The 24,369-nt window shown below is 37.5% G+C and overlaps 1 protein-coding gene across 3 annotated transcripts in view; it reads left to right on the top strand.

Annotated features, from left to right (window-relative positions):
* GLI2 (GLI family zinc finger 2) overlaps positions 1-24,369 on the top strand; it is a 395,398-nt gene that overhangs the window by 114,166 nt on the left and 256,863 nt on the right. The window lies entirely within an intron of this gene.

The raw sequence follows: 24,369 nt of genomic DNA, 5'->3' as shown, positions 1-24,369 counted from the left end.
ATCTTCCTGAGTTCAAATTTGATCTCAGATATCTACTAGTTGTGTGATCCTGGACAAGTCACTTAACCCTATTTGCTCCAGTTTCCTCATCTGTAAAATGAGCTGGAGAAGGAAATGGCAAACAACTCCAGGGTCTTTGCCAAAAAGAACCCCAAATGGGGTTATGAAGAGTCAAATGTGACTGAGCAATAATAATAATCCCCAATAATAATGGGGATACAAGTGGGGCTTTTATTGAGAATTGAAGAAAACTGGGGTGAGGGGTGAGGGTAAGAGTGAAGGAGACATAGATGAGGGAAACAAAGTTCCTGGCATGGAGACCAGGCAATGACAGTGCTTGAAATCTGAAAATGGGGTGTCTTGTTTGAGGAGAAACAGAATGCAGGATCGTTAGATTACAGAATAAATACATGGAAAAGATGTTCCTGGGTTTTATTTTTCTTATCTGCAAATGTGAGAGCTGAAACAGTTGAGCTCTAAGGTCCCTCCAGGTCTAAAACTTACTGCCATGCTCCACTCATGTGTATGCTCCAAAAAGCTTGAAATTTTTCAGCTGATATGTGCCCAAGACCTCCAGGGAGTGAATGTGACATCAATTTGCGTCTCAGGGTAGCCAGACAATAGCTGGGCTTCCCAGCAAACCACAACAGTACAGAAAATACTCAGCTGGCCAGACCCATTCTTTTTCTGTTCCATTCTTTTGATTTGACTATATAAGGACAGGACTTTTGTGTTCTTGCTTCCTAGCAGGTGGACCAAGGACAGCCAAACCCTTTCTGATTCCTGCTTTCCCAAAAATCTTTGCAGGCCACCCATCTTTTGGAAAAATTGAAAAGGGAGTGTCAGTACTTATTTGAAGAGGACCAGGAACTGGGAGCTACCTTCTGCCTTCTCCCTTGCCCCTAAAAATCCAAACCAGGCGATCCTGCAGGTTCCAGAAGGCTCCTAAAAATAGCTAAAGTAGAAGGCCATTACTGAAAAAGTAAATAGTTACATTAAGGGAAGCAAGTTCTGGAGGCAAATTGTGTAAATCACTTTAAAGGGGAACAAGCCTCTAGTAACATCTAGTCTTTTATCACATAGATTAAGCCTTTTTTTTGACACTAAATAATTGATTGAATCCGGCTGAATGCGTTGCAGCTGCATCTGGCCAAAACACTGGGACTTCTCTCCAGGTCAGGCAGGTGGCAGGGGGGAAATGGCCTTGAATGCCAATGCCTTAACCCAAGCCTTGGGCTCAGCCCCTGAAGAGTAGGATTTAGGGTATCAGAGCAACCAAGGATGAAGTCCAAGAGCCCCCTCCTATGAAAAACTCAGTTTTCTAGTTAGTAGAAATCTCCTTTTTGTTTTGACTTTTTTTTAATTCAAGAAGTTCCATACCCCCACCCTTAGCCTTCACTACTCTGTTGATTTTTTTAAGGGTAAAGCTATAGGCATGAAGGATATTGTCAAAGTAGTAGGGGATGTAAGGAAAAATGGGAAATTATTCATCACCATCGTTATAGTGGTTTAGTGGAAAAACGGTAACTTTAGAGTCATGGATTGAATTCAGATTCTTGCTTCTGCCACTTTTCTACCTCTGTGACCTTGACTTAATCTTTTTGAGCCTGAGTGTCTGCATCTGTAAAATAAGAAGGCTGAAATATCAGGGGTCCTCAAACTACGGCCCACGGGCCAGATGCTGCAGCTTAGGACGTTTATCCCTCTCACTCAGAGATATGAAGTTTCTTTATTTAAAGGCCCACAAAACAAAGTTTTTGTTTTTACTATAGTCCGGCCCTCCAACAGTCTGAGGGACAGTGAACTGGCCCCCTATTTAAAAAGTTTGAGGACTCTTGGATTAGATGATTTCTGCCAAAGATTTAGTAATTTTCATTGTGGATGACATTTGTGCAGGGCTTCTACTTTGCAATATGCTTGATGATATGATACATGATATGACTTGGATCTGACATCCAAGAGCTCTTTCAAATCTCCATCTATGTAATCTCACAACTGTATATCCCAGGAACCCTTTTAGTTAGTTACTTATCATGATGCTCATTTTGTTGGATGAGGAGACTGAAGGTAAAGGAAATGGAATAAGGTCATAGGAACACATCTGAACCGTGAGCCCAGTCCTTCTGACTCCATATCTAAAGCTCTTGTAATTCATATGGCTACCACTTCCATAGGAAGGAAGGAAGAAAGCACATTTTAAAAGTGCCTAAGTGTTAGGCACTGTCTTAAATACTTAACAAATATCACATCTGATCTTCACAACAACCCTGGGAGAGAAGTGCTATTATTATTCCCATTTCACAGTTGAAAGAACTAAGGCAGCCATGGCTAAGTGACAAGTAAGTATCTGAGGCTGGATTTGAATTAAGTTCTTTTTGATTTCAAGTCCAATGCTCTATCCACTATGCCCCCTAGTTGCCTCTATAGAAAGAGATAGAATATTAGTTTTGAAAAGGACTATAAAGATCACTTATTCTAGCATCCTTATTTTAGAGAGATGGAAATGGAGGTCCACAGAGGGGAAGTGACTTGCTTAATATCTGTCACTTAGTGAAAATATGACTAGAAATCAGGGCTCTTGATTTTATAATACTCTCTTTTCCTCTGTACCATGGTACATGGTATCTCTTGACTATTGGTGCCTTTGACAAATTCCTTTTATTTGGAATCTTATTGGAATTTTCTTGGGAGTATGGAGGAAAAGGTTTTGTTGCTGTTGTTTTTGTTGTTTTTATACAGACTAGAAAGGAGTGGAGAAGACCGTAAAAGAGGCAGAATAGAAGGAGGGTGAGAAATTTCAGTTGTTATGAGAATGGTTACTGAAGTTTAGAGAATCTTGGTCTTTTTTTTTCTTCCCTGATAATGGAAAACTCAGAAGTGGAACCTTAAAAAGAACTGAAAATTGAGTGGATGCCTACCAGTTGGGGAATAGCTGAATAAATTATGCTATGTGGATGTAATGGAATACTATTATTCTATAAGAAATGATGAACAGGCTGATTTCAGAAAAGCCTGGAAAGACTTGCATGAACTAATGCTAAGTGAAGCGACCAGAACCAAAAGAACATTGTACACAAGCAACAACAAGATTATATGATGATCAAACGTGATGGACTTGGCTCTTTTCGAGAATAGATAATTCAGCACAATCCCAAAAGACTTGGGATGGAAAGTGTTATTCACATCCAGAAACAGAGCTATGGAGACTGTGTGGATCAAAACATCCTTTTTTTGGTTGTTATTTGTTTGCTTGATTTTTTTTCATTTTTTCTTTCTTATTTTTTCACCTTTTGGTCATATTTTTCTTGTGCTGGGCATGAGGAATATGGAAATATGTTTAGAAGAATTGCACATATTTAACCTATATCAGATTACTTTCAGTTTTCAGGAGGCTGGGGGGGGGGGGTGGGGGAGAAGGAGAAAAAATTGGAACACAAGCTTTTGCAAAGGTCAATGTTGAAAACTATCTTTGTATGTATTTGGAAAAATAAAATATTATTTAAAATTTTTAAAAGAAGTAGAACCTTAGCAATATTGTCAAGTTAGAAAGTTTATCTGTGATCAGTCAGCACATATTTGTTAAATGGCCCCATACGTGAGGAATACAAAGAAGCATGGGTGATATATGACCCTGACTTTTCAGGTCCAATCTAGCTATAAAGAAAGGAGTTATTTATCATGTAGTGGAAAGGACAGAAGACCAGGAGTCATGGAATACCTGAATTCAAATCTAGCCTTAGGCACCCATACTGTATTACCCAACACTACTCACTTACCTCAGTCTGCTGCAGTTTTCCTTTCTATAAAATGAAGATAATAGTACTACCCAGGGTTATTATGGGGTTAAAATGAGATAACCTTCATAAAGTGTTTTGTGAACCTCAAAGAGCTAATAAATTCTAATTATTATTATTAGTAAAGTTCAAATACAAAGGGTGGTTTTTTTTTTTTTTTTGGTGAGGAATATTACCATTAGTAGTATAACCTCCATCATTGTTCAAGGTAATGCATGTGTGCAAAGACTGCCACATTTAATGTACAAATGAGTTCAAAGGAGAGAGGGATCGGGAGGGAGGGAGGGGAAAAATCGGAACAGAAGTGAGTGCAAGGGGTAATGTTGTAAAAAATTTTATTTATTTATTTATTTAAATAACTTTTTATTGACAGAATCCTGGCATGGGTTCTGTCAATAAAAAGTTATTAAAATAAATAAATAAATAAATAAATAAATAAATAAAATTTAAAAAGAGAAAGAGAGAGAAAGAGAGGGAGCCCCAGTGACTCAAGTTGGAAAATTTGTGTAAAAGGAATACAAGTTTAGAGGTAGAAAAACCTTAGAGATATCATCCTAATCCTTTGATTCTATTAAAAAAAAAAAAGAAACTAAAGATAAGCTTAGGTGAATAGCTAGTAAATGACAAAGCAAGAACTTAAAACCATGTGTGGTTTTTTTTTTTTTTTTTTTGTCCTAAATGTGATTGTTTTCCCACCACTACCTATAGTTTGAACTGAACTGTGAAAGAGAAATAAATAAGACTCAAAGCCTTTTAGGAGTAGGCTATGGAAAGCTAAAGATTTTGGACTGTTTTCTATAGACTTTGGGGAACCACTAAAAGATTCTGAGTAGGTGTGATATGATAGGAGCAGGCTGTCATTTGTAGCTTTTTTCCAAGCTTCTTTGTTATTAATGAACTGATGAGCAGTGGGAAGGGCTTGCATAGCAGTTTCTGAATTAATCTGCAGCCTGTACTAGCAGCGGGCTGCAGGTCATATATCAATATGCAATTAGCAAACCTATCGTACTTCAGGTATCGTGTTAAGTGCTAGGCATAGAAAGAAAAACAAAACAAAATCCTTATACTCCATGAATTCACACTCTAATGGGGAAGACATTATATATATATATGTACACACATATATATGTGCATATATATACACATGTATATATGTAATATATATACATATATATGCATATATTTATTATGCATGTATATATGTGCACATATCTTGTAGTCCTTGATTATTCTGCTGGACCATATGACAAGTGCCAAACTTGGTTCCCTTTGTCTATTTTAGGACACAGATTTAGAACTAGAAGGGAACTCATCCAGTCCATCCTCTTCATTTTACAAATAGGGAAACTGAGATAGGCAAAGTAATTTATCCAAGGTCACCAACCAGCAGTGAGTTGCAGAGCTGCACTGAACTCCTGTCCTCTGATTTTATATCCTATGCCCTTTTCAGTGTGTACTGCCTCATCTTTTAGCCAGCATTACCTTGAGATTCTCCTAACTTATATGAGATGGTTCTTGAATAAGAGACATACAAACCTTCAATGATCTCATGCTCAAAACATTTCAAACTTAGAAGGACCTCACAGAGTTTGCTTTCTGCTAGGATATCCTTGGAGAACCCAGGATCACTTTTGCTCTATGATAAGTTTCCAGAGTAGGATTTAGTGGAGAAAGACAGTATACTATCATAATTAAAAGTTGAAAAATTATACATTACTAAATACATATTATTACATTATAGTATCTCTTTGGCTAAGTAAAAGGGCAAAGTGACATTCTTTTATTTATTTGTATTAAATGTTCAGTGGAAAAAATAGTTAAACTAGGCAATTCTAAGACTGAATATGAGTTTTTGCTTTTCAAAATAAATCTAGGGTTAAATATATACTTTATATGTTCTCAAGGGCCTTAGATGATAGAAAAATACATCTTTAAATCATAAAGAGAATATTGAATCAACAGACATTTATTAAGCACTTGTTATGCTAGTCACTGGGGAACTTTAAGAAGCAGAAAGCTGAAGAATCATCAAATTTCAGAGCAGGAAAGGACAGTAGAGATCACAAAGTCCAATTTTTTTGTTTTATGGCTGAAGAAACTGAGATTCAGAGAAATGAAGGATCACTTGCCCAAGAATTTGAAGCCAATTAGAATCTAGACCAGCAATAGAACCAATGTTTCCTTCCTCTTAATCTAGTGTTCATTCAAATCTTTCCTCTGTTTACTGTTTCTACATGCTCCTTGTCCACAAGGGACTTCTTGAAAGTATGGGGCATGTACATAAAAATAAACTAATATTACAAGGTTGTTCAAGCTGTATACCATAAAAATGATAAGTCTATTTTAGATCCTGTTGCCTCCTAGAAAAAGGAGCTATTACTGAGGTCAAGATAATTAGGGAAGGCTTTGGAAAGAAGGTTAAGATTTGATCTACTTCTTGAAGGGAGCATTGTATTTTAAGTAATGGAGAGAAGGAGTTTGTGTCTGAAAGAAGTAGGGAATACAAAATGGCCAAGTTTTAAATATATATATGTTTAAGAAATTTGTCAAAAGGGAAGATGTGAAGGAGGAGAGAAGCGGAAAATCAGGTCAGAGATGAGAAGTGGGGCCAGACTCTGAAGGACCACCAGTGGTAGGTGAAGGAGTTTGTCTTCTTTCTTGTAGAGAAATATTGCAGATTTTTAGAACATGTGGGTTATTGCAGCTGAAGAGGGCTTGAGGAAAGTTATGTTGGCAATACTGTACCAGAAGGATTGGAGAATGTCTTATGGGATGAGTAGTATAATGTACTGAAGCCCTGATTAGGGTCACAAGCCATGAACCCCCTCTTTGTTCCAAACATAAGTGGGACATGTGAAAACATAATGACATTTATTATTTCAAAAATAGGCAGCAGAATTGCTGTGGTACTGTAATAATGCTAATGCTAACAATGATGATGACAATAATTATAATGTTAATATTTGATTTAAAATTCTTTGTTTCCTCCTACAAACTCATATGGATCCCCTAATAACATTTCTGAGAGCTGGGGTAGCAAGCAAGAGGTGAAATCATGCCCCACACATTAGTAGGACAAAGTAGGTGTAGCATTTGAATTCAATGTGCTGTGATGCTATTTAAGAAACACCACCTGAATTTCACTACATCCTCCAGCACTACTCATGAATTTAGGATGGAGAATATCTGGCCTAAATGCACAATTTAAATGATTTCATCTCTGCATAACAGTAAAGAAATCAGGTTCCTTTGGTCTGGAAAAATAAAATAATGAAGAATATGAACAAAAACTTGACCCCAAATACAAGGACACAAGAACTAACTTCCCTCTCCCTATGAAGCATGAAAGAGGTAATTTTAGGAGCTGCCACCCTCAAGAGAAGGGGGAGAGTGTTTTACATGCCAGGGAATAAATTGTATTCTTCTAAGATGTGATATAGTCAGAAAACATAAATAAATTCAAAAAGGGGTTTTGATCAATTTGCAGATGACAGATTCATGACAGGCTACTAACCTAAATTCGTCATGATGCTGTCTGTGTAAACCTACTTCCTCTTGTTCCGTCTTGTTCATCATTCTCTGTGTAAGGGTCTCTTTCTTGTTCAGTCAGAGTAAGTCTGAATTTTCAGCCTTTAGGTCGACTTACCAAATCCCTAACCTTTTGAGGTTATTCTGGTTGAGTTTTTTTTTCCTTTCCAAATACATCTGAAGACTCCATCATTGTCCCTATTTGCTTAAAAAATAAATTGTAGACCTGGACAAAAACTTTGAACACTTCTAATATACATTATATAATTTTTATTCATTAGGATATTGTAGTAGGAACATCAGTTAAGAATTGAGATCCTAATTCCAGTCTTACTTTGGATAGGGGTAGGGATTAAGCCTGTGACATCACTGGTATTGAACTCTCAGGTGAGGAAGATCTTTCTACTATTGTAGGTCAGCACCTTATCTAAAACACATAATCATAGAGCGTTACTTAGAAAGTGCTATCAGACACAGATAAAAGCAGGGACCATTAAACTACATATAAGCATCCCAGCAGGCTACATTTTGACTTAGTTTTAAAGTATAATGTTTTCTATGTTTTATTATATTTTTCTTTGTTTTGTTAAATAATTCCCAATTATGTTTTATTTTGGTTCAGGATGTTCTCTGGAGTGTTGTGGGTCATGTTTAACCCCTCTGGCCTAAACCCCAAGAGAATTAGGCCATGCTCTCATAGTTAATATGCATCAGAAATAGAGACCAAATCCAGGCCTTCCTGGATTCAAGGCCAGCTCTCTTTCCACTATATCATGATGTTCCCCTGGATATCAGTAAGATAGCAAGAAAAAAAACCTCGTGAATACTATATTCTAGTGGCAGGTAGTATATTATGTATTCCCATTTTGCAGATAGAAAAACAGAATCTTAGACTTGTGTGATTTGCTCCTGGTCACAAATCTGGGCTTGGGTATTATTTCTCTGACTCTAAATTTAATGTTCTCCCTATATTATGCTCCATACAATTGTAAGGGATTAGAAGTCATCTGATCATGGCCTGAGCATCAGCAATCCTGAAAGAATTTCCTGCCAGTGAAGATGGTTAAATGTTATTATGGTGGACCTTCAGAGAAGAATCTCTCAATACCCTTAAAAGCAGTCATGATGCTATAATGTCTCTCTCTGTAAGGATCCTTTCATTTTTAATGTAGACTGGGGGATGGATGACAAGACCTTTACAAGTCTGATCCAGCAGAGTTTCCATAAATGGAAGCATTTAATGAGAAGTTGGTGCAGGGTGTTCAGGATAAACAAAAGAATATCCTGTTCACGTGTATGGCGTCCATATGTGTCCTTGAGCATTCTGTTCTTCGAGACTTCCCAGCTGCCCATGTCAGGGACATTGTTATCCTATTCAGCTCAGCTGTTAGAATGAAAGAGAAAAAACAAAATACTTATAAGTCGTAAGCACTGCTTCTGTTAAAAAAAAAAAAAAAAAAGCCTGATGCTTTAACTTAGATGAAAATGTCTTAGTTGTTTTGCATATCATTTAAAAATAAATTTTATTGATATCTTTTGTTTTTCTAGTCTCTGAATCTTTATCTTCCACCTCCCAGAGAGGCATCCCTTACAACAAATATTTTAATAACTATATTTCAATATTTTAATTTCCCTTGTAGTTCTTTGTGTTTTATTTTATGCATTTAAAATATTCTGAGAAGTGGTTTCATAGGCTTCATCGTACTGCCTATTTTGTGTCCATGACATAAAAAGAATTCTTTTATTAAATAGGATCTCTTCAGATTCTTAATTTATGATTCTATAAATAAGCAAAATGATAGTCAATGAAGTTTGTCTTTAGTGATTCCAGCATGAGACAGTGAATTTTGAATCTTTTTCCTTTGAAGGAAAAAGATATCAGGGAAGCATTACCTGTAGGACCACAACTAATACTTTAGTTAAACACAATCACTTTTCCAAGATGAGCTAGCCTGAATAGAATGGGAAATGAAAGAATGGTTGTTGTTAGATTTTGAGGGACAATTTAAGGGAGTTTATTGATTAAAACTCCCAAGATCAGACAGATTCATTTTGATATTACTAGGCGACAACCATTCTGTAGAACTATTTAAAGTCATGCAAATGATGTGAAAATTCAACTTTGATTTATTTTTTGTCACTTTTAAGCAGACTTTTTGCTATTAAGCAAATTTCCTCAAAGGTCGCTAACAAAAAAGAAAGGTTCCGTATACAAGTAAAATACTTATAGTAGCAGTTTTGTTGTAGCAAAGAAAGGGAAGCAAAGTAGATGACCATCAACTAGAAAATGGCTAAATAAACAAATTGTGATAGATAAATATAAAGTTCATAGACCACAGGTTAAGAATCAAATCTAACCCAACCTTTTCTAAGTCTGCCATTTTCCTTTTCAATGATTTCACAGAATTAATGTTCAAGAAATGATTGCCCTGTAGATTATGATAAATTGAGATAATCTCCCTACAAACTGATGCTGGGTAGTGATTTAGGGAGATAGTGAATGGAAGAGATGGAGGAAATTCTACCAGCTAGTTTTAGAGCTGTTTCATAAAGGAGTATCTTCACCAGAGTAAAGTATAGGACTCAATTCCATGAACTCTTCTGACTGCTTTTTTTGTTGACTTTGCCTACTTTAATGATTCCAGACACACGTTATTATTATGTTGGTGGTTGTTATTTTAACCCTTAGCAATTTCACCCTTAGCAAAATGGTAGAAGGAGGCCCAGGGATGGGGGAGATATGTTCTGAGACAGGCCTTACACATCCTAATGAGACCCCTCCATCCTCCTCCATATCCTCTAGGGATGATGATCTTGGGCATTTAAAAAAATCATAGTACTTTAATAACTTTAAAAATGACACTGTACTTGCCTGCCTGTCTTCAGCCCAGTTCTATGAAACAACAGATTGGAACGCGCATGTTCAGCACAAAAGACTACTTTTGAAAAGGCTATCAAAAAGCTTGTGCATTTAATTATCAGGAGATAACACTTGAGATCTTAAACAGTTCCTAGGAGGTAGCATGCAGGAAGCTAATTGGAACAGTGGTTAGAAAACCTGGTCTGGAGTCAGCAAGACTCATTTTCCTGAGTTTAAATCTGGCTTCAGATAATTATTAGCCATGGCATTCTGGAGCCCTGTTTGCCTCAGTTTCTTCATATGTAAAATGAGCTGGAAAAGGAAATGGTAAACCACCAGGGTCTTTGCCAAGAAAATTCCAAATGGGTTCAAAAGGAGTCATATATCAGTGAAATAACTGAACAAGAGCGGTAATGTGGCTTAGCAAATCTGGAATCAAAAAATAAGGTTTAAATTCTACTTCAGAAACTTTCCAGCTGTGTGATCATGGGCCTGCCCTTTATTCTCTCTAAGGAGGGATGATAATATTTGTATGACCTAATTCACAGGGTTATTATGAAGAAGGTAATTTGAAAACCTTAAAGCAACATACAAATGTGAAATATTATTATCTATATTTTGAATGCATTGCTCAAAAGCTTGGTCATTTGCTTTCCCAATCAGCAGCATATTAGGAACATCATAAGTAGTATTGTGACTTAGTAGAAAAGGGAGTGGAATATGAAGTTACAAGAAATGGATTTGAATCCTGCTTCAACCACTTTGCTGTGTCACCTTGGACAATTTACCATTCCTACCTCAGCTTTAGTTTATTAATTTATAAAATAAAAATGAGACTGCTTTTACTACCAAACATAAAGCTTTTTATCAATAATCATGTTATATATAAAATTCTTTGTAAACTGTCAAGTATTTACAAATGTGAATGATTGAATAATCCTAAAAAAGTCATTTCACTTCTCTGAGAATGTTTGCTTATCTCTCAAATATGGAAATTAAAACTTGTACTACCTACCTTAGTATTAATGAAAGGAAAATATTGTAAACTCCAGTGCACTATAGAGATGTGAACTGTTATTGTGATGTTGTCAAGAAAGGTATATTCAGTAATCAGTCAACAAACATTATTAAGTGCTTACTAAGTATCTGTTCTGAGTGCTTGAGATATAAAGGAGGAAGAGGAAGAGGAGGAGGAGGAGGAGGGGGTAAAGGAGGAAGAGGAGGAAGAGAAGGAAGAGAAGGAGAAGGAGAAGGAGGAGGAGGAGGAGGAGGAGGAGGAGGAGGAGGAGGAGGAGGAGGAGGAGGAAAGAAAGAAAGAAGAACAAGAGCAAAAGCAAGAACAAGAAGAATAAGAAGGAAAAGAAGGAGAAAAAAGAGAAGAAAAAGAATGCTCATATGAGCTCACACTGAAATGGAAGAGACAGCAGGTAAAGAACTTTGTGCAAGAAAAATTTTGTACAGGATAAACTAAAGACAATCATCAGAGAGAAGGTATTCACATTAAGGAGAATAAGGAAAAGCATGTCCTAAAAGATGTATTTTTTGCTAGGACTTGAAGGAAGCCAAGGAAGGTAGGAAATGGATATTAGGAGGAAAGGTATTCCAAGTATGGAAATACACAATGAAAATGCCCAAAGTAGGAGATGGAATTTATTTGAGAAATAGCAAGGATACTAATATCACTGCATCACAGAATATTGGGAATAGAATGGAAGGGAGGCATAAGAATATTGGAAAGGTCCGTAGGACAGGTTGTGAAGTACTGAATGTTGTCAGAGGATTTTATCTTAATCTTAGACAATAGGGAGCCACTAGCCTTTGTTGAATAGGAGTGATGTAGTCAGACATATGCTTTGGGAAGATTTAATTTGATAGCTGAATAGAAGATGGACTAGAATAGGAAAAGACTTGTGGCAGGAGACCATCCAGTGGTTTTGAGACCGTGCAAAACTGAAATCCTGTACCAGAGTGGTGGTTGTGGCAGAGGAGAGGAGGGGATGTAAAGAAAGATTTTGTAGGTAATATCAATAGGACATGGCAACAGATATGCCGGGGTAGAGTGAATGAGGAGTCAAGTATGACCCCTAGATTGGGAACTGGGTAACTAGGAGAATGCTTTTGACATAACAGCAAAGTCTGGAAGGAGGATTTTTAGAAAAGAACATTGATTCAGTTTTAAACGTACTGAGTTTAAGATATCTATGGGACATATAGCTTGTGGTATCAAATAAACACAAAATTTCTAATGAAAAAGAGTACTACCCTGTGCAGCTAGGTGGAGCAGTGGATAGAGCACCAACCTTGAAGTCAGGCTATGAATAATATAAATGATAAATATTTATTTACCTGAGTTGAAGAAGAAGAAGAAGAAGAAGAAGAAGAAGAAGAAGAAGAAGAAGAAGAAGAAGAAGAAGAAGAAGAAGAAGAAGAAGAAGAAGAAGAGGAAGAAGAAGAAGAAGAAGAAGAAGAAGGAAGGAAGGAAGGAAGAAGAAAAAAGAAAAAAAAAGATTGCTATCTAAAATGGGGGGGGGGGGGGAGAGGAGAGGGGAGGAGGAAGTCTTGAGTTCAGATCTAAGCTTAAATTACCTACTTATGTGACCTTAGGTGAGTAACTCTGTTTGCCTCAGTTTCATCATCTATAAATAATATTAACTACTTTTCTTGAGTTATTGTGAGAATCAAGTGAAGCTATTACTACAAAGCTCTTAATACAATACTTGGCACCTATAGGTGCTATGCAAAAGTTAGCTACTATTATTGTTATTACCACTAAAAGACATAGCCCTCCAAGTTTTGAGTCCAGTTGTTTTCAGAAATGCTTGGTAGAGAAACTACTTCCACTGATGGACATCTGCTTTTCAAGAGTTGCCTAGGTTATTTGTGACTTGTTCAGGGTCATAGAGAAATTTGGTAGAAATCAAATGCAGATTTCCTAATTCTAAGGCCAAGTAATCTATCCATTATACCACATTTATTTGAAAAAGTCAATCAATGGAAGACTTTACTTTCCCTTGATTCTGGAGGCAGAGATGGTTTGCATTGCTCATGAGCTTCCTGAAAGCAGAGCTCTTACTCTCAATCTGTGCCCAGAAAGATGCTTAATAGAGATGGTTTCATTTTCATCTTGACTTCATTTGCTTCAGCTTAGCATAAAAGGTCATTCTGATAGTGGGGGGCATGGAGAAGGAGGCTACGAAGATAGAGGCTGTGGCAGAATCCTGGATATTGGGGACGAGACTAATTTATAACCAGTCAGTAAAAATATATACAGTGAAATGAAACCCTCAGACATGGAGCCCAAGTGTGCTGACCATTGTAAAGATAAGTAACGGCTGTTATAAGATCACTTAAACCCTTACCTTTGGGATATAAAAGGGGTCTCTGCAGACAGTAAGTCTTTATCTAGAAATGTTTACTCATAAAAAAACACATTTAGAATGGGGAGGAGAAAAGCATCCCCTATTGACGGGTGGTTTTCTGCCTTTTACAGCAGATGGACTGCAGCAGGTCCTTAACCTGGGCTGCAAATCACCAGCCGCTGAGATGTCCAAGCCTGACTGTGGCAGTGCAGTGCGGTGTTTCTGAGGATGGGAATGCTTGTACGTCCACCCCTCCCACCTCCACCCCCCCAGATCCTCTTTTGTTTCAGCTCCAGCCCCTCACATCCTCTATAGTCCAAATAAAGTGCTCAAGAAATATTTATTTACCTTGCAAAGCATTGTATGGGATGTAAGGGAAACTGCAGGTTTCTTCTCTTAAATGTTTTATAATCTGGCTTTGGAGAGAAGATGAATACTCATGAAGGAAGATACACACGAAGGCCATCATGTGCCAAGCACTAAATAATTGGTTTTAAGAGCTTAGAATTAGACCTGAAAGGATCTATAGAGGTAAGTAACTGAGTTCAGCTCCTTTATTTTATAGATGATGTAACTGAGGCAGAAAGATTATGAAACCTGCTCAGGATATAGATGTACCTGCTTTGGGAAATCAGAAGAGAGACCCATCACTGAACTAAGAGAAAATGGGACATCAGTTAGGCTTTAAAGGGTAAGGAAGAAGGATACTTTGCATACTGTAGATGCTTAATAAATACTTGTTGAATGAATAAATGCTGACATCTAAATGGATGGAACATTTCAAGCAAAGGCTAGATAGAGGTTAAGAATGATTGGGGTATGTTCACCCTAGTGTGGTTGGAGTTTGCATCAGATAGTAAGGAGAGATTTTATACATTTCACCAAACTGAAGTCTGTGTGGAAGCAATGTTGGCTATCAGTCTAGGAGAATGTGATAGCAGTTAGAGTCTGTCTCCGTTGGGCTACAGGACTATATCCTGTGTTTTTCTCTAAGTATTTCCTGTTATATGTCTTGTTTGACATATAGCTCCTGACAAACCAGTGCTGCTAGTTTTGGAAGGAAAGGGTTAGGAAAACCTTGGATTTCTAAGTAGTTAGTGAGTCAGCCAGGAAACATTAAATCTCCTATATAATATGCAGATTTAATATAATATTTTTTTGAAAAAGAAAAAGAATTTGAGAAAGGTTGGTAACCATTATGTGAAATTTTAATTTTTGACAAAGTAATATTATTTTTCTCTCGAATGAAATAAGTAGAGAATTTATAGTCAAGTCTGAGTTCAAAACTGAGCTCTGCAACTTACTACCCATGTAACCTTGAGTAAATTGTGGGCCTTAGCAAGGTGCCTGGCAAAACCTTGCTAAGCCTTGGGGATACAAATATAAAAAAGAAATACATTCCTTACCTTCAAGAAGCATACAATTTAGCGGGGGGAAACAACACACATAAAAGGAAGCTGAAAAACTGAATGGGTTAGGAGAGGAAAGGTTCCCAGTACAGACATGATGGAGAAAGCTTGATGAAGAAATCAAAAAGAGGATAGCTTGGCAGAAAATAGAGGTGGCTTATTACCTTCTTAAATGGAGGTTTTAGGAGAAGCTCTTCTCTCTATCCTCCAGGCAAAGGAGTGGAGAGTATTGAAGAAGTCTGAATATCAAGGCTGATTTGGTGATGAGATGTGAAGTGGGTGGAGTAGGGAGCATATGGAAAAATCTAAAGGAGTGTGGCTGGGTGAGAAATAGAAGTATATTCTACTCAGTTAAAAAGGTGACTTCAGGAAGTCCTGGACTTGTTTTTCATTTGCAAGAATCTTAAGTTTCAAAATAGGATGAAGAGTTCTTGGAATGCCAGGCCATTGGATAGGTATCTTAAAGAGTTACCTTGTATTTTTGTCACCCTGTCACCTGTATTTTATGTCCCACACAGAAAAATGCCTAAGGAACAGATTAGTCCAATGCCACTAAGTACAATCCTCTTTTTTGGTTGATGGGATTTAGAGCTGAAAAAGACTTTAAAACAGCATCTATTTCAATGCAACCATTTTGCAGATGAGCTAATTGAAGACCACAATTTACTCACGGTCACATGGGTAGTAAGTTGCAGAGCTCAGTTTTGAACTCAGATTTGACTATAAATTCTCTACTTTATTTCATGTTATTTGAGAGAAAAATAATATTACTTCGTCAAAAATTAAAATTTCACGTAGTGGTTACCAACCTTTCTCAAATTCTTTTTCTTTTTCAAAAAAAGATTATATTAAATCTGCAATCATTTCTTTTGTTATTTTCTGACTAAACTTTTTCTTTTACAACTTTGAAAGTTCTCATGTTCTAAAAATAATTTTAAAAGCATTTTAGATTTCAAACCTAAAATATGTTAAGACTTAAGAAAAACTTGGAACAAATTAATAGTCTGTTTTCTGTTTTCAAAGTATTTTAATTTTGAAAAATAAGCTTGACATAATGTTTTTAAACAGCACAGGCTGTGAGACAAGACTAAAATTCTGTGGTGCCTGGGTACCCCAGAGGGACCTAATTAGTCCCTGATATGAGGCCAGTCCTGTAGTAGTTCCTTGCCTGGATTTCCTCCTCTCTAAAATGCAGGTATTCACATGGCTGAGTTAAATTCAAACACATAGACAGGGTTGCACTTTGGTAAAGTAATTTCTCTCTTACTGCTGCTGATCGTGGGAGAGAGCAGGCAGTTTATTGAATCGGAACCCAGTGATCGTGGGACTGAGAAGCAAAGAGAGATGTGCTGCAAATACCCCAAAACACATGTGTGGTGGGAGAGAAGTCAGCTCCACCAGCCATAAATTATGAGCAGCCATTTGGATTTAAACAACCTCCCAGTCTCGAGCCTGTCATTTGGTGTTGCCATTTGGATGAAGACTTCTTTCTTAAAGAAGAAAATATGATTTGCCTTTTCAGCCTGCCCCTCTGAGCTAATGTGAGCAATGGTTATGATGAATGGTCCGGGCTGACCTTTCCGACTAGCAAGGACTAGTCTGTCTCTCTCTGCTCCAGGCCAAATGTCTCAGACACTTAGTGGAGACAAAGCCTGGACTAAGGCCAGGCCAGAAAAGGTTTGTCTTATTATATGTAGAAATTAGTTAAATGCTTACAGATTTGTGAGATGGGCACTGGGAAAATTAATGGGTCTCCTTTGCTTCTAAAAGAGACTGGGTATCAACACTTGTTTGGGAATCCAGTGTTTCATTTTCTGTTCTTTCTGGCTTACTGTTGCATAAGTGCTACTCTTTTATCCATAAAATATTGAAAGATGGCGGCCAGAGGGTCTCCAGTACATTGAGTAGCTCCCTGTTGCAGGATTTATGGCAGGCCTCAGTCAGGATGAAAAGGCTCAGCCATCTACCACAATGGAGAGAGTAACTACATTAAATGAGATCATGGCCCTACCTAACTATCACAGTGAATTGTTTATCTTGGTCTCATTCTCCCAACTAAATCTGTAAGTTCCAAAAGATCAGGCTGGACAGGAAGACAATTAATCTTGATGGATTAATATTTCTTAATGATCCACCTCATTCCAAGGGACTATTGGGAGAGATGAATAAAACTCAAGATTAGTCACTTTCACAGAAACACAAACTTCTGGAGTTTTAAGCAAATTTAGAGATTATTTAGCATAATCTTCCTATTTCACAAATGTAAAAAACTGAGCTCTGAGAGGAAGGTCGTTGGAGATGGGGCACAGAAAAGATACTTATTAGCTAGAATTCCCAGATCAGACCTGGAGTTCCCAGGACAGAGGAAGAGAAAAGGGAAATGGCAAACTAGTTGCTTCATAATTTTTTCCAAGGCTAGTTTTGCTAGTGTTCACTGATAAGAATAGGAATATCTTAATTTTATACTTATTCTTATCTTATATCCTTAACTATACATGACTTCATTTTATTCTCACAAATCTGTAAGTAAAAATAACAATAATAATAATAATAATTAACATTTATATTGCACTTATTATGTGTTCCAAGCACTGTGCAAAACATTTTGCAGTTATTTCATTTGATATTTAAAACAACTTTGAGAGGTAGATGCTATGATTATCCCCTTTTTACAAAGTAGGTTATAGAAGTGATATAATTAGAGGAGTGCTGGCAAATATTTAGTAACTAACTCTGGGAGTAGGAGAAGAGTGGAGGAAAGTATCTATATTAACACACAAGTTTAACCTGCATCATTAATATTTTCTCCAGACTTTTCTAATTTAGAAATCAACCAAACAATAAATAAAGCCTTGGTTTATAGCATTCGCTGATTTCCAAATATATTTAAATAAGCTGAAAACTTAATAATCAGCTCTTGTGAACACGTTCAAACTAGCTTTAGTACACTGCTGGGTATGAAAGTAATATAACCTAATTTTATAGATAAAGACACAGGGGGACAGAGAAGTAACACATATTTTCCAGGCTTACATAACTGGTGCAGGTGGTAAGGTCAAGTATTTTGACTCCAAGTGCTGAATTCTTTTTATCTTTCATTCAGGAACTGTATTACTCTCATCTTTAGGTTTTCCTCATCACTTCTCTTCTAAGACACTTTTCCACAGATATAGTATTAACTTAATAAAATTTCTGAAGACTAGTGCTGAATTATTTCCATAAAAGAGATTTCCCAGATAATTGAAGTTTACTTTTAAGTACAAGACCTTAAAAAAAAAAGAATTGTTTTATCATAAACTTTGTGGCCTTCTTCAAAAGACAATCCAGAATATAATGAAATCTTTTTGTGACCCAGGTTTACCATTATGAACATCAATGATTATTCTGTGCTATAATATAATGACACCTTTTAGAACTACTGTTTTGTAAAAAACTGTTTATCCTAACACTGAATGACTCCATACTACTGTGGTTTTTTATTTCTTCTGTCTAGTTTTTATAATTATTCTGTCTCTTCCCTTACTTTCAAGGTGTGACTTTATTTCTCACCACTGTTTAAGTGACTGTTTCTAAGTTTTCACTTTTTCTAATTTGTGACTTCTGATATTATCAGATCTGAGAGACTAGATAACAAAACATGTTAGAATGAAAAATGAGTAAATAGTTTCTGAATGAAGGTCTGAGGGTCTTGTGAATAAAGTTCCTGAACTTGATCAAGTGAACCTTTTGACAGACATTTTGTGTGATTATAAGATCTTTTTTATTCCTTCTAAGGTTTTGACATTGATGTGGCTATATAACTTCTTACTTCAGTGTCATTGTCATCATTTGTATATTTGCAAGAATACTAATCAACATACATCCAGTTGACCAAATGTAAAATAACTGATGCTCATTTCTGAATTGTTTCTTTTTCTTTTGTGCTGAAGGGGGGGAAAGATGTAAATCTGTGTCAGGGGTGTATATTTATTCACAGATATTAGTTATGTAACCATATTTTTTTTTGCCTGTTCATCATGAGAAAGAAAAAGAAATATTAGACATGATTCTTCCCTTAAAAAAAAAAAAGATGCACATGTAAAAAAAAGTGTGTGTGTGTGTGTGTGTGTGTGTGTGTGTGTGTGTGTGTGTGTATGTATCAAGTTGTTTTCTCTGCCTAATGAAATTTTGAGCAACAGTAGGGGGAAACTTTGGAGATGGAGCAGATTTTGGTAGAATGTTTTAGCATTTTGGTGGAACAAATCATTTAAAAAATATATATCCACTGAGACTGTACTTAGAGATGTTTCCAAGGCATGTTACCATGACCACAAGGCACTGGTTTTGTTTCAACTCAGTATGAAAATTCCGTCAGTATAATAATCAACAAGTATCTATTAAGTGTCTACTATGGATCAACAGTTGTTGAATCTCTGGACGTACAAGGATAAAGAGTGTACCCTGGTCCCTTCCTACCTTTCCTGCCTTCTGATACTTTATTCCCCCCCACTTGTGATCCCCAGTTACTAGCCTTTTGCTAGTAACTTAAATCAGGATGCTTTATCACCTATCTCTGTTTTGGGGTTGGCTATGTTCTTGAAATGCTGTGTTGCCTCCTCACCTTCACCTTCACTTTTTCCTAACTTCCCTGAAAGAACCCTACCTTCTGAAGAAGACATGCTCTGGTCTCCCTCCACTTCCACTTCCACCCTCATTCCTCATGTCTCATCTATAATGTATGCATTTAAGTATGTATGTATTATACAAAACAAAGTATATATATATACACATGAATATATTAACAGAATTTTTGTATATTTATATATTATTTTCTCCATTAGAAGGTGAGCTCTTCAAAGTCAGGGATTTTTTCTTCAAAGTCACCAGTGCTTTACATTGAGCCTGGCATATGGTAGAAACTTTTTAAATGACTGATGGAAATGATTCTTGCCCTCAGAAGGTTTCCATTCTACCATGGGGAGACAACTCTAACATAAGTTGAGTTTGAGAATTCTCTTTTTCCAGCTCTCTCCTACTTTATCTCCTCCTTTCCCTATTTCTTGTCCTGTATAATATCTTTGGTTTTTTTTTTTTTTTAATATCTGCCAACCTAAAATCCATTGCTTTTCTTGGTTCTATGAAGCCCCTCTTTAAGGGGAAGTAAGGGTGAGGGACAGCCTTCTTTTCTGCTATAGTTAAAGAAACAGAGAGCCCTGAAAGCTGGAGAGGGTTAAACAACTGAGCCAGCTGGTGAGCATTAGTTCCCCCCCTTCACAACCCCCCTTTGCAGGCGATAACGTCATCACCATGATGCATAAGGCAAGGAGAAGGGTTTGTGGCACGAGAAGGTTTGGAGCCGCCTTGAGGATCTCCTCAGGGTGCCCTCACGGCTTTAATCTCCTGCAGTTGCTGGCCCTGGCCTCCACTCCTCCACAGAAAGTGCCAAGGTAGGCTGGCTGGAGGGGCTCAGGAAACCAGGAGGCAGTCCCTATGATATCTCGGACAAAGGGATAATATCATATTTTTTGCCCTTCTGTTACATTCTGGCTGGAACTAAATAGTTCCCGTTCAGGCTCGAGCACGGCCAGAAACAACTTTGTGAACTTTAAGCAGCCCAGCATGTGGGTGGGGGACTAAGGGGGTAAAACTTCTCTTTCTTGGGCTCTAACTTTTTAGCTTTCTTTGTGCAAAAAAAAAAAAAAAAAAAAGAATCCATAAGTAAAACAAATCTGGCTTTTTTTAAGTATTAGTACTTCCCTTTAAAGAAAAGAAAAAAAAAAAAAAAACACAGTTAAGAGTAGGAAAAAACTTCTGGCTTCAGGGAAGATGGTGAGGTGACTCCCTTCGGGGATGGCCCCTCAAACTTACAGTCCAGAATGCCTGCAGAAACAATTTGCTTAGGTGCTTTAAGACTATCTTACCCTAAAGCTGTTTGTGACCATAAGGAGTTTGAAAGAGGATGTCATTTGCTTACTTGGTAACTTGCGTGTGGCCTGTGAGTGGTTTCAGATGCTTGGCCAAAACCAAATGATCTCTCCTTAAGGAAATTTGAAAAGTGAGCACGCGGGCCAAAAAAGCCTCCGCTGAAATGACATGTTCCTTCCTGACCTGTTATCTCTTGGAGTAAGCCTGTCTGAGGCTGCTCGCTGGCTGTGATCAAGAGAGAGGGAGGGGTCTCCAGTGGGGAGGGGGAAGGATGAGGGAGCCCTCCACTGTTTGCTCAGCAAGATGCTCCAATATGGGTTTAATTGCCTCTTGGACTTAATGGATTGTGTTTTGATAGGAAGAAAGAAGGCTATGGTATGCAGTGTATTTTCTGATTTTGATTGAATGCTTGGAGGGTAAGGGGGGAGGAAATGGCCAAATTAGGACATGAGCCTGTGCTTCAGCAAAGTTATACAAAGAGTGAACTTCCATGGTGAAAGAAACTCGCAGATAAAACTGAAATTTATGAGGGAGGGAGAAGGAAATTTCAGCTTTTTGAAAGGGGTTTGGCCTCTCTCTCTGGTACAGAGCAGCCAAACCCTGCTGACAGGTTTATAAACAACAGGGGTATGACTCTAGCAGCTTGCATGTTGGAATTGGCGTTCTCTTCTTGCCCCTTCTTTTATGGCTTAATAGGCGTGTGATGGAAATCACCTGGAAATCTATGTTATGTCCAGCAGGATGGAAGAATTAGGAAATTGTCTGTATGGGCCCTGCTGAGCAGATCCGGTGACTCAGCCAGGATTTTGCCAGGATCCTGCCAGGTGGAGGCCAAGGGGCAGAGAGAGATGGGAACCCTGGAAAGAAAATGGAACTCATGGTGAGAGGAGAAAATTGGAGATATGGAGTGAAATGTCTACACCCCCCACTTCCCCCCAAGTGAAATCATTTGGAATACTTGTGTGCAAGCAAATGAGACTCGGGCTGTAATTGACTGTAAGGCAAGGTGAATCCATTTCTCAGTCAGCCAGTATGACTTTGTGGTGGTATGGGTAAAACAAAGGAGTCTTCAAGGAGACTATACAAAGAGCAACATTTAGTAATAAAGACTTATTCCAACAAAATAGCGAAATGAAGTTAGATTAAAATAAAGGACATTGTCAAGAAATATAAAATCTGTAGTCTGGCCAATAAATGTCCTTAAAGAAGGAAGGGGTCAATGTGGGATAGAATATTGGGAAAAGCTTTATGGAGCAGATGAGATTGGGATAGGAAGGGAAAATGGAGGAGAGGACATTACAGGTGAGGGACACACAATTTTGGAGCAAAGGATGAGCATGGTACATTTGTAGGACTATGAGGACACCAGTTGGGCTGGACTAGTACTAAGAAGGTTGGGGAAGGGTTATTGTTTATGCTCAGATTATGTGTCTTGGGAGAGTGGAGCTTTGAGGTAACTTTTCCTCTACTTCTACCTCACACATTTTTGACCCAGAGGAAAAATCAATATTTGTTGGGAGTCCTGACTTCTCTTGAATCTCAATCAATTTTAATTCACCCAATAACACTACTATTCCTTTCTGCCTCTGTAGAGTGAATCTTGAGTTAAATTGGATTGCATTTTGTGCCCTCCAAACTTACATTCTGGGGGTTAGAAATGGCTTTTGAAAAGTATGCTTCTTCCTCATTGGCTCTGTGCTGTCGTGCATGCATTGATGTGTAGCTGTAAAGAGCGATTAAGGGGAAAGTCAACCTTCAATTCTGACTGCAACCCATTCTGATGTTGTTTTATGGCACTATGCCCTATACGTAGTAGGCTCTCAGTAAGTGTGTGTGGGTGATGAATTACAGATCTGGACTTTATGAATAGTCCTATCTGAATGACCATGAACTGGCTGTTCAAATGTCTGGAGGCATTTGGATAAAATCAAATCTTGCAAGGCACATTGGGAAATTGCCCAGTCTACTTTACTCTGACTGGCTGATACTGAAAACCACATGTTCTTCTAAAGCCTGAAAAACATAACCCATCATCTGATGCACATGTGCTGAACTGATGTGGGGAATCAGAGATTTTTTTATACCTCCCAAGTTAGTAATGATTTTTAAAAAAACTCATATCCTCATTTTAGCATTAGAAATGACCTTAAGAGATCAAGTTCTAACACCTTCTTTTATAGACAAGGAAACTGAGGTTGATTGATTTGCCAGAGATCACAGAAGAATATGTGGCAGAGTTGAAATTTGAACCAGTCAGCTGACTCAAAATCAAAAGCTTTTTTTATTCTTCCATGAGGGGTTGTCCTATCTTTCCCTTGTTCTTGTTCAGTCATGCCCTACTCTTTATGACCCATTTGGGGTTTTCTTAGAGAGATACTGCGATGGTTTTCCATTTCCTTCTCCAGCTCTTTTTTTTTTTGTCCCAAGGCAAACAGGGTTAAGTGACTTGTCCAGGATCATATGGCCAGTAAGTGTCTGAGGCTAAATTTGAACTCAGGAAGATGAGTCTTCCTGACAATAGGCCACGGGTTCTATCCACTGAGCCACCTAGCTGATGTTGAATATTTGAGCAGATCACCATGGGTTACTTGATGGTAGTCTTCTTACAAAATAGATAAAAATATATTCTGTACAACATTGTTCCTAAACAATGATGTTTTAGACGAACAATATCAAAACATCAGAATCAAATGGTAATGTTGTAGAGCATTAGTGTTAAGATCATTCCTTATCTGAATAACAATTTTTAAACATTGTTCTTAATGAACCGACTCCTTTAATGTCATTTTGCTCAACTATTGCCATTTCCAGGGGCCAGTTAATGACATTAAGTGAACTGTTATATTGCTTAATAAAAGGGGAAAAAAATCTTAGGTGGAGATGGAGAAATTTTTGAAAATTTGGCTTGTTTTCTCCAATTTTTTCATTAAATTCCAAAGCCATCATTTCCCTTCCCATTACCCCCACTCTCCATGCTGCTTCACAGAATCTACCTTAAACACATACTCCATTCCCCAATTTATTCTACACAAAATGACCTTTGTATTGAAAGTAAGACAGGACATTTGGGAGGGGGGAAAGTTATGGGTAGGTGCAAACAGTGGCTTGTAATGAAAAGCGCGTTGCTACCTTAACTCCCATGTTATATGTGCTATAAAATACAAGGTGAAGAGAGGTACTAGGCATCCTAGCAATGACACTATTATATTCCCACCTGATTCCAGTGTAGTTCCAAGGAGAGGTATTTTACGTTCAGTTTGGCCCGCATGGTCTTTGGTATGCCGTTTAATCCCCAGACTTAATGAGTTCTGTGGGGAAGCACCACAGTAGCTAAAGATCATTTACCTGAATTGCTTTTTAATTTCTCCAATGGGAAGCTTCCAGTGAAGCAGTATAATTACATTATAATTTACAGCAATTCCAAATCTATAAATTAAACCATAGTGTTGGGGGAAGGGAATGGGGGGAGGAAAAAATTCCCCTATCATTAAATTATTCTCCCATTCCTGGGTAGA

Source organism: Antechinus flavipes, chromosome 3, assembly GCF_016432865.1.
Source record: "Antechinus flavipes isolate AdamAnt ecotype Samford, QLD, Australia chromosome 3, AdamAnt_v2, whole genome shotgun sequence".
Taxonomy (NCBI): Eukaryota; Metazoa; Chordata; class Mammalia; order Dasyuromorphia; family Dasyuridae; genus Antechinus; species Antechinus flavipes.
Note: the sequence above shows the minus strand (reverse complement) of the source record. Positions and strands in the feature narration are given on the sequence as shown.